The sequence below is a fragment of the Diceros bicornis genome, chromosome 14, assembly GCF_020826845.1.
Source record: "Diceros bicornis minor isolate mBicDic1 chromosome 14, mDicBic1.mat.cur, whole genome shotgun sequence".
NCBI classification, from domain to species: Eukaryota; Metazoa; Chordata; class Mammalia; order Perissodactyla; family Rhinocerotidae; genus Diceros; species Diceros bicornis.
The window spans coordinates 59,252,213-59,266,216 of NC_080753.1; the positions used below are offsets into that span (position 1 = coordinate 59,252,213).

The 14,004-nt window shown below is 45.1% G+C and overlaps 1 protein-coding gene across 1 annotated transcript in view; it reads right to left on the bottom strand.

Moving 5' to 3' along the window:
• RREB1 (ras responsive element binding protein 1) overlaps nucleotides 1–952 on the bottom strand; it is a 133,223-nt gene extending 132,271 nt beyond the window's left edge. The window contains 1 exon segment of the mRNA XM_058555324.1: nucleotides 743–952. The gene's annotated coding sequence lies outside the window, so the exon portion shown is untranslated.
• Between the last annotated feature and the right edge of the window lie 13,052 nt (nucleotides 953–14,004).

The following is a 14,004-nucleotide window of genomic DNA, read 5'->3' on the forward strand; positions in this document are numbered from 1 at the left end:
GCGCGGCGGATGCTCCCACCACGCAGCCCCGAGCAGGCACCCCCGAGCGAGTACCCCAGGCAGGCACCCCGACCAGGCACCCCCGGATACCTTGCGGCGGCGGGCGGGCGCCGTCATCTCCGCGCTTCTCGGTCCGGGAGGGACTCGAAAGTATGTAGGAGAAAAGTTTCCCCTCCCACATGGGGGGGAGGATGTCGGCGGAGAGAGGGCGGAAGATGGAGAGCAGTGCTGGGAAGATGTTTCTGGCCCGCGGTGCGCGCACCATCCGAGTCCCGGCGGTGCTGGTTAAAAATAAACTCCGCGGCGGGAGCGGCGGCGCGGGTCGGGCCGGATTCCTGTGCTCGGACGGCTAATATGGATGCGCATCAGGTCCTGGCGGCGGGGCGCTGCGGCGGCCGCGGCGGCTCGCGCTGGGAGCTGGTTGGCAGAGCCGGCAGCTCGGGAAGGGGAAAAGGAGCGGGGGGGGGGGGGGGGAGGAGGAGGAGCGGGCCGGCGCGCAGCCCGAGGGGAGAGGGCTGCCCAGCTCATCCCCGGCCGGCCCCACTGCCCCGAGCGCACGTAGCACGGCGTGGGGCGCTCGGGTCCTCTGCTCCGGGAGACGCCGAGTTTAAAAAGTACAACGCGCTCTGCAGACTTCACCCTCCCCATCCCCAAAAGTTCTTTAAAAGGTCGCTCCCGCTTAGCCCCAGACATCTCGCTGCCACCCAAGGACCGCGAGCCGGAACCCCGGGCGCGTACTTACGGCGGGGCAGGGCGCTTGGCTCCCAGGCATGATGCAGTGGGGACCGGTGGGCTTCGGGGAGAGAACGAGGAGAGATGCAAACTTGTTCCGGAAAAGGAATCAAAATGGCGTTTCTGGATGTGCAAAGTTCATCAACTCCGCAGTCACTTCCCCTCCTCCTCTTCTCCCACAGGGAGGGAGGTGGGCGAGGAGCTGGCGACCCCGGAGCCCCAGCCGTCGTCCCGGCCCCCGCCTCGGCCCCCCGCCCCGCTTCCTCGCCCGCACGCTCGGAGACTCGCTCTCCCCCTCTCACCCTGATAAGTAGACACATCACGTGTTGCTCCTGCGAGTCTCCTGGGGACGTGTTACTGAGCGGCGGCGGCGGCGGCGGCTCGGGCTGGGGGGTGGGGGGGACCGCGGTACCCGCCTGTCCCCACCGCCGCCCCCGCCCCGATTTTAGCGGGGTGACCGCAGTTTCCATCCCGGCATGGATGGAGGTAGAGTTCCCCCACCCCACCCCCACCGCAGGCGCAGGTTTGCCCCACGCCCTCCGCAGGCACCCCGGGCCAGGGGAGGGCAGGGCCGCCCCAGGGGAAGGGTCTCGGCGGCCGCAGCTGAGCGCGATCCCAATTAGCCCAGAGCTCGCCGGCAGGCCACCTTCTTGGACCACTGCGCCCCCTCCCCTCCGGCCCCTCACTGCGGGCGACTCCCCGCCCCTGGCTTTCCATCACTTCACTCCGTGGTTTGTTTCACTATTTTAAGGGAGGAGGGGGAGAGGCAGGGATGCTCCGGAGGCCGGGAGGGGGTGGCGAAGGGGTCGAGGTCCCTAGCCCGGCGCCGCCTCTTTCGATATCGGAAGCAAGGGGGAGGCTGAGCCCCACCCGCGCGGTTCCCTCTCCACGCGGTCCTCGCTCTGCATCCAGGTGGGGAGAGTAGATGATGGGGCAGGAGATTAAGGAGCCGGCGCTTCACCCCGCCCCCAACTTCGGGCTGTGTCTCTCCCAGGGCCCCGACCTTCTAGCTCTGGGGCTGCCGCCCGGGAGCATGTTCTCCGTCCAACAAATTGAACGCTGACTCGGCTTCTGTCACCTTCCCTTCCCCACACTCCACAATTGATGCTTAAGCGGAGGCTGCCTTGCCCCCAAGAGGCCGCGAATGGCAGAGGCCCCTACCACCACTGTGTCCCCACCCCGCGATGGCACGGCTGATGCTGTGTCATCCACGTCGCCCTCCAAGGCATCAGGGAAGCCACACGCAATATCTCTTTCTCTCAGAGAGCTCCTGTTTCAGCTCTGAAAAGCAGGGGCCCTCCTCCGAGCTGCTCTCCATCTCTACAGCTCCTGCTACCACGCTTCGCCCTGGCTGCAGGGGCCCAAGTTATCATCCAACCCAGAGAAACCAGGCCTGGGCTGTGCTTCCTCCATAAAGCAGCTGACATGTTTCCAACTGTTAATACTTCTCCTACCAAGGTTCTGAAAGGGGCCTGTTCTCGGCCTTGGAAACATCTTCAGACAGATAAGGGTGATTGAGGTTGTGGAAAATAAACATTACACACACCCCAAATTCTAAAGATGATTGTGCCTCTTACTAGTTGCAGAGAATACTACTGTAGAATTATGCATTTGAGACGAGTTTGGCAAGATGATGTTATACATACAGAAAGCTGGCTATTCTCCACTTACTCTGACCTTTAACCCCGGCTCTGCCACTCCAGCTCCTCAGAGGATGCTTTGCACACTATACCAAGTTGTAAGCCCAATCTTGGGCCTTTAATTTTCTGCCTTCAGTGGAACTCTGGTTTTCAATGCTGCAGACAGAAGTGTCTATGTAGGGATGGACTAAATGGATGGATTCTGGACAAGATAGAACTCTCTAGAACCAAGCAAAAGTGATTGGACCATTACCTCTGACTTCAGATAAGTAGGCTAAACCAATGCCCAAGAGGGAACTGATTCAGCTGGCTGTTTCTCCAAGTCCAGAGTCATCAAAATTAAGTATTCAGAACCTGCTATGTTTCCCAGGGTCTACTGTTTACTGATGAAAACTCTACCCAGAGAAACTTTAGCACTTGCATTTTTCTAAGCCTTCCCCCACCCCCACCCCATGTCCCCAGGTATATTATCAAATGCTTTTTTGAAGACAGGCCTGCCTGTGGAAGAAATGGGAAGGTCTCTAAACAGGAGCAATAGTTCACACAGTCACCACAGAACGGGTGTCTGGAGCTTCGGAGGTGTAACGTGTTCCAATGAGAAAGCAAAGGAAGGGCCATGGAGGGAATGCTACTTTATTTACTTGCCCTGCCTTGGATTCAGGAGTTAGCCTTTCTTGGTCTCCCCACTCAGTGGTAGGTTTTGAGTAGGAACAACATCAAAGTTGGAATTTTGTTTCTAATTTAGCTTATTCTGTAAAATGCATTCAAACCTGCAAAGCTACATGAATTTTCATGACAAATCACCACCTTTATAATGTCGCCTAAATAATACTGGCAACTAAAAAGAGAGGAAAAAGTTTAAAAGTCTCTTTTATAAATTGAATTCTAATGATACGGGGCCCTGTGTTCATCTTTTCTAGCTAATTAATAAATTTGGAAGACAAACGACCTGTTCAAAGGTCTATTTGTTCATATTACATATAAATATCATTTATCCAACAAATATTTATTGAACATCTAAAAGGTAAAAAGAGTCATGCTATCAAAACCACCATGAGATCCCACTTCATACCCACCAGGATGGCTATAATCAAAAAGACAGATAATAACAAGTGTTGGTGAGGATGTGGAGAAATTGGAACCCTCATACATTACTGGTGAGAAGGTAAAATGGTGCAGCCACTTTTGAAAAGCTTGGAAGCTCCTCGAAATGTTAAACATAGAGTTAGCATATGACCCAGCCATTCTACTCCTAGTTACATATGCAAAAAATGAAAACATATGTCCACACAAGAACTTGTACACGAATGTTCAGAGCAGCATTATTCATAATAGCTAAAAAGTGGAAACAATCCAAATACCCATCAACTAATGAATGGATAAACAAAATGTGGTATATCCATACATGGAATATTATTCAGCCATAAAAAGGAATGAATTACTTGATTACATGCTATAACATGGATCAACCTTGAAAACATGCTAAATGAAATAAGCCAGACCCAAAAGGACTAATATATGATTCTGTTTACATGAAATGTCCAGAATACGCAAATCTACAGAGATGGAAAGTAGATTAATGGTTGCCTAGGGCTGAGGGTTTGGGGGAAAACAGGGATCAACTGCTAATGTGTACAGGGTTTCTTTTTGGGGTGATAAAAATTGTTCTAAAATTGAGTGTGGTGATGGTTGCACAGCTCTGAATATACTAAAAACCACTGAATTTTACACTTTAAATGGGTGAATTGTATGGTATGTAAGTTACATCTCAATAAAGCTGGTATGTATATACATATATGGAATTGTGCTAGGTTCTATAGTGGAGAAGTGATAGAAAAATGGATAAATTTATGATCCATGCCTTAAAAAAGTTTATAATCTAATCTATGCATCCACATGAAGTAATCATGAAATGCCAACCAACATATAATAAGAATCATTAAACAGGTACAAAATTCAGGGGATTAGAGAAAAGAGATCACTTCTAATAAGAGTAATTGAGGAAAGCTTCATGGAAGAGAAAGCAATGGAGTTGAGTCATGAGAATGGCTAGGAATTTTGTAGATGGAGATTGGCATTGGAAACAGCAGATGCAAAGGCATGATTGCAGCAAGTCGTGGGTCCTGTTCAGAGATCACTAAGGATTCTAGTGTGGCTGGATTATAACATATAAGGAATATACAGGTGATGAGACCAAAAGGTAAACATGCTGAGGCTATACCACAAAGAACTTTGAATACCATCCATGGAAAACCTCAGGTATGAGGGCCTGAGCTAGGGTGGGGATAGAGAGAATGGAGAATCAAAGACCAAGAACCACTTCAGAAGAAGAAGTAACAGAAAAGCAACTGGCGGACCAGGAATGGGAGTTGACGAAGTGAGGGCCAAGATGATGCCTGGGTCTTAGCCAGGTGACTGAGAGAATGAATGACAAAACAAGAAAGTCAGAAGTAGAAGCCGTTTGAGGTGGAAGGTGACAGAGTAGGTGATATTGAGCTTGAGCTAAAATAAATGGAAAACATAGAGCTATGCCATGGAAGAGAATCAAAAAGAAAAAGGACGTGGATGTTGGAGAAGGCCGCTTGGATGAGGTGACACAATCCTCTGAATCTCACAAGATGTGTAGGTGTCTTCCAGGCAAGGGGGTGGGAGGCAGGGCACTCCAGACAGAGGCAGCTGTGAGTAGTAAGCATAAGGGCACAGAGGCAGAAAACAAGGTCAGTTTCCTGAACTGCAAATACCTCACTCTGTGGCTGGAGCAGAGGGAGTGGGGGAGGCGGCCAGAGATGGGGCTGGAGAAATAGCCATGGGCCAGACGGCCCGGAGCTCTGGGCACCTCGCGGCTGACTTGGACTTTATCCACCAGTGAGGCCCTGAAAGGGCTTAAGGAGGAAGGTAGACAGAGCCTCCCTCGCGGTACTGTGGAGAGGGGTCTGGAAGACTGGAGACAGGAAGGCTAGTTACCAATTAATAGAAGAGTCCATCTAAGAAATATTAAGGACCTAGTAGGCCACTGGCTGTGGAGGTGGAGAGGAATAGATTGATTTGAGACATAATTAGGATGTAGGATCAGTAGAATCTGACCAATTCAATATGGGGAAAGGAGAAAAAGTCCCTCTGGAGCACTGACCAAGGGGTGTGGCAGCAAACCTGCTCTCAGGGTTGGGTACCCGGATGGGTGGTGGGGCCATTCCCCAGCGGCATGAGTTATGAGGAGAGGATGGTGGAGTGTGGACAATGAGAAGAGGCTGGACCCAGGACAAAGGGCTGGAGAGACATCTAGGAGACAGAGACGATGGACAGTAAAGGCTAGAGCCTGAACCCAGGGAAATGCCAGGAATCAGGAGGATGCAGAAGGGGGAGTGGCGAGTGCTCCCTCTCTTTTTCCTCTAAAGAAGCAGAACAGCCAAGGAAGTGGGGGCAGCCAAGGGAAAAGGTGGTCAACAGTGTTAAATACAGAGAAGTCAAGGCAAGTCGCTGAAGAAAGGGTGATATCTGAGAAAGTAAATTGATTTGCGCGTGGCAGGCAGGGGCCAGAAAACATGGGGGCAGAGAGCAACTGGAGGAAGAGGAAGTGAAGGCCATGCTCTGCTGAGTAGTGAGGTCACAGAAGAAGGGGGAGAAAGGAAAACACCACCAGCAGCAACAACGGGAGCTAATATTTACTGGACACCTACTGCGTGCCAGGCACTGTTCTAAGGGCCTTATGTGTCTTATCTTGTTCAATCCCCTTCACCCTCCAACCTGGTAGGTGCTGTTATCATCTCATTCTACAAGGGGTGAAACCGACGCAGAGCCCCAACATCACACAGCTGGGGCGAGGCAGAGCTGAGATGCACACCAGGCAGTCTGACCCAGAACCCACTCTTTTATTGTTGTTGTTAGTCAACTGAGAAGTAAATAGTTTGCTAATAAAAAAAATGCCTACTTCGACTCTCTTGACTAATCTCAATAAAACTCTTGATTGGAGTTTTGCAAAAAGGACATTATTATCTGTGCAGTTGTTGAACAAGGATTTAATTGGAAAGATAAGTGAACGCACATCTTTAAGTATTGCTAATTTGGTTTACCACCATCCCTCCTTCACATAAAGGCACAAGCCTCTTTCTCTTTCCCAAGTATTATGTTCCATGTGTGCAGACTACATTCTGAAGCTGTAGCTGGATATTTCATGGATTCCAATATACCTAGTAACAAGAGGCTAGAGATGACCTAGTAGAGTCCACACTCCTAACATTGACACCAGTGGTTCTCAACTGAGGTGATTCTAACCCCCGGGGATGTTCAGCAATGTCTAGAGACATTTTTGGTTAGGGGAGGGGTACCACTAGTATCTATGGGTAGAGGCCAGGGATGCTGCTTAACATTCTACATTGCACAGGACAGCACTCACCACAAAGAATTAACTGGCTCCAAATGGCAATAGTGCCAAAGTAGAGAAACTCTGCTTGACAGTGCCTTGGAACATTACCTCTAGGAATATCAGAGTCTAGGAAAGGGGTTTTAGAATGGGTGAAACACCCAGACCATTGATGTCAACAGGAAAGGAATGCAGATCCAGAGACGGAGAGAATACAGATATAAGAAACAGAAGACAGCTTTTGAAGGAAGGTGTGTGCATGTTTCTGTCTGTCTGTCTGTCTATGGCAGAGGAGAAATGGTAAAGAGATCAGCCTCAAGGAAAAAGAGGAATAATTCATATTCTATGATAGAAGGGAAGGGAAAAAGAATAGTAGGAACATAATGAGAAATATTAGCAGGAAAAACGCAAGTTGTGGGAGTTCACATCTGAAGTCTTTGTAATTTTATTTATTTATTTTATTTTTTCCCCAAAGCCCCAGTAGATAGTTGTATGTCATAGCTGCACATCCCTCTAGTTGCTGTATGTGGGATGCGGCCTCAGCATGGCCGGAGAAGCGGTGTGTCGGTGCGCACCCGGGATCCGAACCTGGGCCGCCAGCAGCGGAGCGCACACACTTAACCACTAAGCCATGGGGCCAGCTCATGAAGTCTTTGAATATGGAAAAGTGGCAAGCAGTGCAGGAGAGTGAGGCAAGCAGCATGGGGCTGAGGCTTGGAGAGAGAAGAAATCAGGAATTGGTGGTAGAAAAATTCAGCTGTGTTTTTACCTTCAAGGCCGTGGAGCCACAGAGGAGAGACAACATATGGTAGGGACTACTGACAGTTGGAAATTGAAGTGAGTAAAATTCATCACAAGGGGATGACAGTGGAAAGGGGCTGAGACTGTGAGAACTGGGCGTGGTCGAGGGACATGAAGATGAGGAAGAAAAGCAGGTTCAGTGGCTGGGAGGGTGAGGCAAGGTGCAAAGGAAAGAAGGGGGCTAAGAGTGGGGAAACAGAGATAGAGACCTCAGGAGAGAAAGAGAACCAAACAACTCGTGTGAGATGGAGCAGAAATCCTAATCACGGGGTGGAGGAAATGGAGAAAACTATGAAGCAAGGACAGACTTGAGTCCTTGATATACATGGTCCTGTCACTGAAAATGAAGAAGGGGATGACTTGAGAGGAAAAATGTGAAGTTGGTCCCTTAGGCCATCATGAAGGAAGTGTGTCTTAGAGATCAGTAGATGACTGGGGTGCAGATGAGAAGAGGCAAGCAGAAACAGATGGCACCAACATCACAGGAGGTATTATGGGCTGAATTATGTCCCCTCAGATTCACATGCTGAAGTCGAAGCCTCTAGTACCTCAGAATGTGACTGTATTGGAGATAGGGCCTTTACAAAGGTAATTAAGTTAAAATGAGGACATTAGGGTGTAAGAAGAGATCAGGACACACACACACAAGAGGGAAGACAATGTGAGGACACAGCAATGAGGCAGCATCTACAAGCCCAGGAGAGAGGCCTGAGAAGAAATCAGCCCCGCCTACACCTTGATCTTGGACTTCTAGCCTCCAGAATTGTGAGGAAATAAATTTCTGTTGTTTAAGCCACCTAGCTTGTGGTACTTTATTATGACAGCCTGAGCTGACTGATACAGGAAGGAGGAACATGAAGAAGATGGTGAGCCTGGCGTGGAAGGGAAAATAGAAGACACATTCATAGACTCCATGGCCTCCCCTGTGAACTGGGGGAACTAGTCTTCTTGAGCAAAGGCTTTTGAAGGAAGTGATATCTCCAAGGACACACCAAGTGTCCATCAGGGTGCAGAGGCAGGGGAAGTGCTGTGGAGAAGGCTGAGAATTAGAGTTTCTTAGAACAAGGGGTTCCAAAGCCTCAGTGGATGGGACATTTCTGGAAAGTGGGGACTTGGCTAATGATTTTTCTATCCCAGCACTAGCACAGGGACTCGCATATTGTAGGTTCTTAACAAATACGTTTTGCAAAGTGTGGAGAGGTGGACTAGGCATGGAGGAGGCGTGGGAATGAGCTGGAAAGGATTAGGGGCATAGGGGAAGTTGCTGGAGGAAGGGGTTTGCCCAGGAGTGGTAAGCATAGCAGAAGGCTGGGAGGCGGGCGATGAGATGTCACTTAGCAATTCCAAACCCCCTTAGTAATGCAGCCGGTTAAACTCTCCCTCTCAGACAAGCAGCGCAGAGGCAGAGGGATGGGCTACCGAGAACACCTTGATACAACTTCTGCCATCCTAAATACATTATTACTTTAGCTACCCAGACAACTTGAGGAATGCATTACTTCTTGTGATTGACAGTTTTACCTTTAAATGTTAAGCATTTGGAGTAGAAATTTTTTCTAAAATGTATTACGTACATCCTTGCTTTTTCTCCCTTTTCTAAAAAATCATAATATTAATATATGAACAAAATGACATTATCATAAACCTCAAATATTATACTGAATTGTCATACAAAGATAACTTTTTATAAACAAGATTTATCCTAGGCCACAAGATGGTAACATCCATTAAGAAACTATTCATCCTTGAAGTATGTAACAGCTATTTGCTAGCATACTGTAGGACTCCATGGTAAGTTCCAATTTGAGTTTTCGGTCTGCTTTTTGTTATTTTTCCTCCCTCACTATCTGGCTTCTTTCTGTCACTTCTTTCTGAACTCAGTGTGCCTGCCCATAGCAACCTCCTCTTCTCTTTCTAGTTGATTGTTTCTAATCTACAGTGGTTAGGAAACTGGATAACCAACACTGTTAGAAATGTGTCAGAAGTAAGCATGAGGACCAGCATCTCCTTTTGCTGCCTAGAATCCAAAAGTTGCTTATTTCCTGATTCTTGGTTCGGTTTTAGATTGATGAGTTGTTAGCATACTTCTAAACTATAAAAGCTGTTTCAAAGATATCAGAATATTAGGGAAGGTTAAATAACTCATTTAAGCCAAACTTCCCTCCATGACATAAATTTATTGCTTACTAGAATTTTAAAATGATTTAACTTTAGGGGTCACAGAAAGGGCCAGTTGTCCCTCCTTCTGCCTTCAGACAAGAAGGCAGATATTGGCAAAAACTGTTCTACTCTCATTGGATGTTTCTTTCTTTGCCTAAAAGACTTGTCCTTATAATTCAATATTTGTTTCTTTGTAGGATAGAGCTCTTCATTCACAAACCAGAATATAAGTAAGTGAAATAAATACTTCTTCAATAAGTAGCATGTGTGTGTACCTTTGTGTGTAAAATTGAGAATGCACAGAACCAAAGTAAAATTTCTCAGTTTCAGTTAAGTAGACCCCCAAACTATACTTGGAAGTGGAGACCACTGACCCAGCTTTAGTATTCCCAATGACTCTGACCACACTGCCGGGCCACTGGTCATCTTGTGCACAGAATAGGTCCCCATGTTCCCAGGTCAAAGGATCAGACCAGAGTTTCCAACTGTAAAAAGTGCTGAAGAAGTTGTAGTAAATCACACAACTCGACAGCCATGAAAAACCCTCACCATTTGTAAACACTGAAAATAACAATGTGTATATCCTAATGGACAGAAAACTCTTTCTCTTTCCCTCAGAAAAAAATAAAGTCAGGAGCCAGCCCAGTGGCATAGCAGTTAAGTGCGTGTGCTTCGCTGCGGTGGCCCTGGGTTCACGGGTTTGCAACCCAGGCGCGGACCGACGCATTGCTTGGCAAGCCATGCTGTGGTGGCGTCCCATATAAAGTGGAGGAAGATGGGCACGGATGTTAGCCCAGGGCCAGTCTTCCTCAGCAAAAAGAGAAGGATTGGCGTCGGATGTTAGCTCAGGGCTAATCTTCCTCACACACACACAAAAAGAAAGTAATCTCTAGTGCTTGTTTGTCATTTCACAGTGAATAGGAATTGGGATGATTTTACCCACTGCCTCTGACTTCCATAAGGCAATGGACTTAGAGATTTCACACACTATCATATGCACACCTCGGGTAAGTCATGGAGTACGTGCTCGAAAAAGAAGGTATTTTAAAGTATGGAGGCTGACTTTATGTTGCTTCTTTATGTTACTAAAGAAACTTAACGTTCATTTACTCATTCATTCAACCAGCAATTGGTAGGCAACTGATGATGGTCCAGGCTCTATATACAACAGAAAACAGAGCACACAGATCCCTGCCCTAGTGGGTCTTACAGGCTAAAGATGTGTTATGTTTTAAACAACAAAATGTCATGAAAACTTAAAAAACTACACTACAGGTTGCTTCCTCAGTGGGACCTTTTACAATAAAGCCAGTGTATGCATCTGTTGTGGGCTGAAATTTGTCCCCACCAAATTCATATGTTGAAGTCCTAGCCCCTAGCACCTCAGAATGTGACTGTATTTGGAGATAGGGCCTTTACAGAAATAATTAAGATAAAATGAGGTCATCAGGGTGGGCCCTAATCCAATACGGCTGGTGTCCTTATAAGAAAAGGAGATTAAGGCACAGACACAGATACAGAGAAGACCATGTGAAGACACAGGGAGAAGACGGCCATCTACAAGCCCACGAGAGAGGCCTCAGAAGAAACCAACCCTGCTGACACCTTGATCTTGGACTTCTAGCCTCCAGAACCATAAGGAAATAAATGTTTGTTGTTTAAGCCCCCTGGTTATGGCAGCCTTAGCAGACTAATACAGCCTCCAAAGCCTAAACTTTATCTGCCCAAGTATAGGGAATATCTGCAAACTAGAACAATTTCATCAGAACTATAAGCTAGGATGTTGGGATGCAACCGCCTATGTGTAGACACAATGGAATGAGAAGACCTTAGAGGAACAAGACATTATTAGATGATATTGTGGAACAAGATAGTATTAGGTGACATTATGGTAAGACGAATTTGTGATAATCCTAAAAGTAAAGCCAATTGGAAGCAATCTGTTTACGAATTTGAAATTAACTATTAAAACTATCATACATCCATGAAAAGAAGACTTTACACCTATTAAAATGATCCTGGAGAAGAACACAATTTCATTTAAAAAGTTCATGATATATTTTTAAGTAAAAAAAGCCAGCTACATATAGATAATCCTATTTTCGTAAGCAACAACAAAAAGTTATACTCACATAGAAACAAAAAAAGACAGAAGCTGTGGACACCAAGGAATTACACAGTGGTTATTTCTGGGTAGTGGGATTATGAGGGATTTTTATCTTTTGCCATTCTGCTTATCTCTATTTTCTCATTTTTCTGCAATAAACATGCAATGATTTTGTTATAAGGAAGAAAATTAAATAGTTTCATTAAATCTATTACATGAGGTGACTATCTTCAGTGTCATAATATCTCTATCAAAGTCAAGGACTTGAAGCAATAATCTACAGAAAGTGATAGACAATACAGGTAATTTGAATTTTAAAGCACATGGCTCTCTCCACATCAAATTCCTTCCTCTTCCCCACAGTTTATCTTTACACTATAATTGCATCACTTCTTCATATTTCCTATGCATTACAGCCATAACATTGTGTAGCAGACCATGTTTTATTCCTAAATTGAAATCCAAGTTTCAGGCTTCAACTAAAAGAAGAGTTTTTCTTTCTTCTCCAGTTTCTCAGAAATTGGATTTTATAAAGCAAAACAAGGACTGCAAATATACTTGGAAGTGGCAGATTACAGTAGAAAGAGCATGGACTGGGACATGAGACAGCCCTGGGGTCCATCCTGGCTCTATTACTTACCTGCTGTCACTAGCACAGGTGTCCAACTCTGGTGAACTTCAGTTCCTTCAACTATAAAACAGGTGTAATAACCACCTCATTGTCATGAGGATTAAAAGAGATGACATGTATAAAGCATTCAAAAAAGGCATCTGGCCCATGGTGGTTACACACTGAACTGTAGCCCTTATTATATATTTAAAAATTTGATGCTTAATATTGACATTTTGCAATCAAACACATACAGCTTAATCCAATAAAAGTGTTAAGGTTACATCAAATTCCCTATGTAATCTTTTTTTTTTTAAAAAAAAAAACAAAATAGTGCCACATCAAGGTCATTATTTCTTAACTGCTACATGATAATCATCCATTTATGACTATGTTTATATAGCTGGATTTATATATGTGTACACGTGTATGCATATAAGATGCTTATGAAGTAAAGTTGCTCATAATTGTTATTAATGTTATTTAAATTATATTATGGTGACAACAGATAAAATAGTTATAACCAAAACACTGAGTTAGAAATGTCGTGCAGTCATTAAAACAATAGCTTATTTTCTAGAAAGAGAGAGACCTGAGTGATGTGACTCTGTGATTGGTCTAGTTGGTCCTGTTATTTCAGATGAATTTGGAATAAGTACTGACCTTAATATGATTCCTTCAACAGAGAACTCAAGACACACAGAAAGTATATAATATGCCCAACTTAGACAGCTAGTAAGTGGTGGGGCCAGGTTTAGTATCCAAGTCCTCTGAGTCTATAGCCCAAGTTCTTTCTACTGCACTATACAGGATGACAGAAAAATTTACACCTTGAGCAGGCTGTAAGTCTGTAGTTATACACAGAAACTTGCAGTTTCAAAAAAAATAGATAGGAAGGAGAGGGGCTGAGTGCATCCAGATATTAAACAGGCAATAAAGCTAGAATGCACCTAATGCACATACACTATATACTATGCTATAGTGCCAATGCAATGATACATTTATCAATGGAATCAAACTGAAAACCTCAAAGTGTCTGGTATACGATGAAGATGGCACTTCAAATCAGTGGGGAAAATCAGTAGTCAACATAGTTGGAACACCTGAAAGGGAAAAAAATTCACACCAAATACTAACTTCACACCAACTTTAATACCAAAGACTAAAACTTTTTATTCCAAATGGATTAAAGAATCAAATGTAAAATATAAAATGATAAAAGAACCAGAAGAAAAATAGATAAATATTTATCTGATCTTTGGGGGGTATAGAAGGGTTTTTTCAGGAAAACAAATAAACCATAAAGGAAAAGATGTGCATTTTCATTTACATAATAAATTTAAATATAAGTACATAAAAAAAAAACTATCTGCTAAATTGAAAGGGAAATCACAAACCAGGAAAAAAGTATATTTACAGGCAGAGTTAGTTAAAAGCCTCAGTATAATAAAAGCTACACTTTATTGAGCCCTTATTAGGTGTAAGACATGCTAAGCTCTTTGCACACAATATCTCATTATAATCTTATAAGGGAGATACAATTAGTTCCACTTTTAAAATAAAGAAACGGAGACACTGAGTGGCTAAGAAGTAA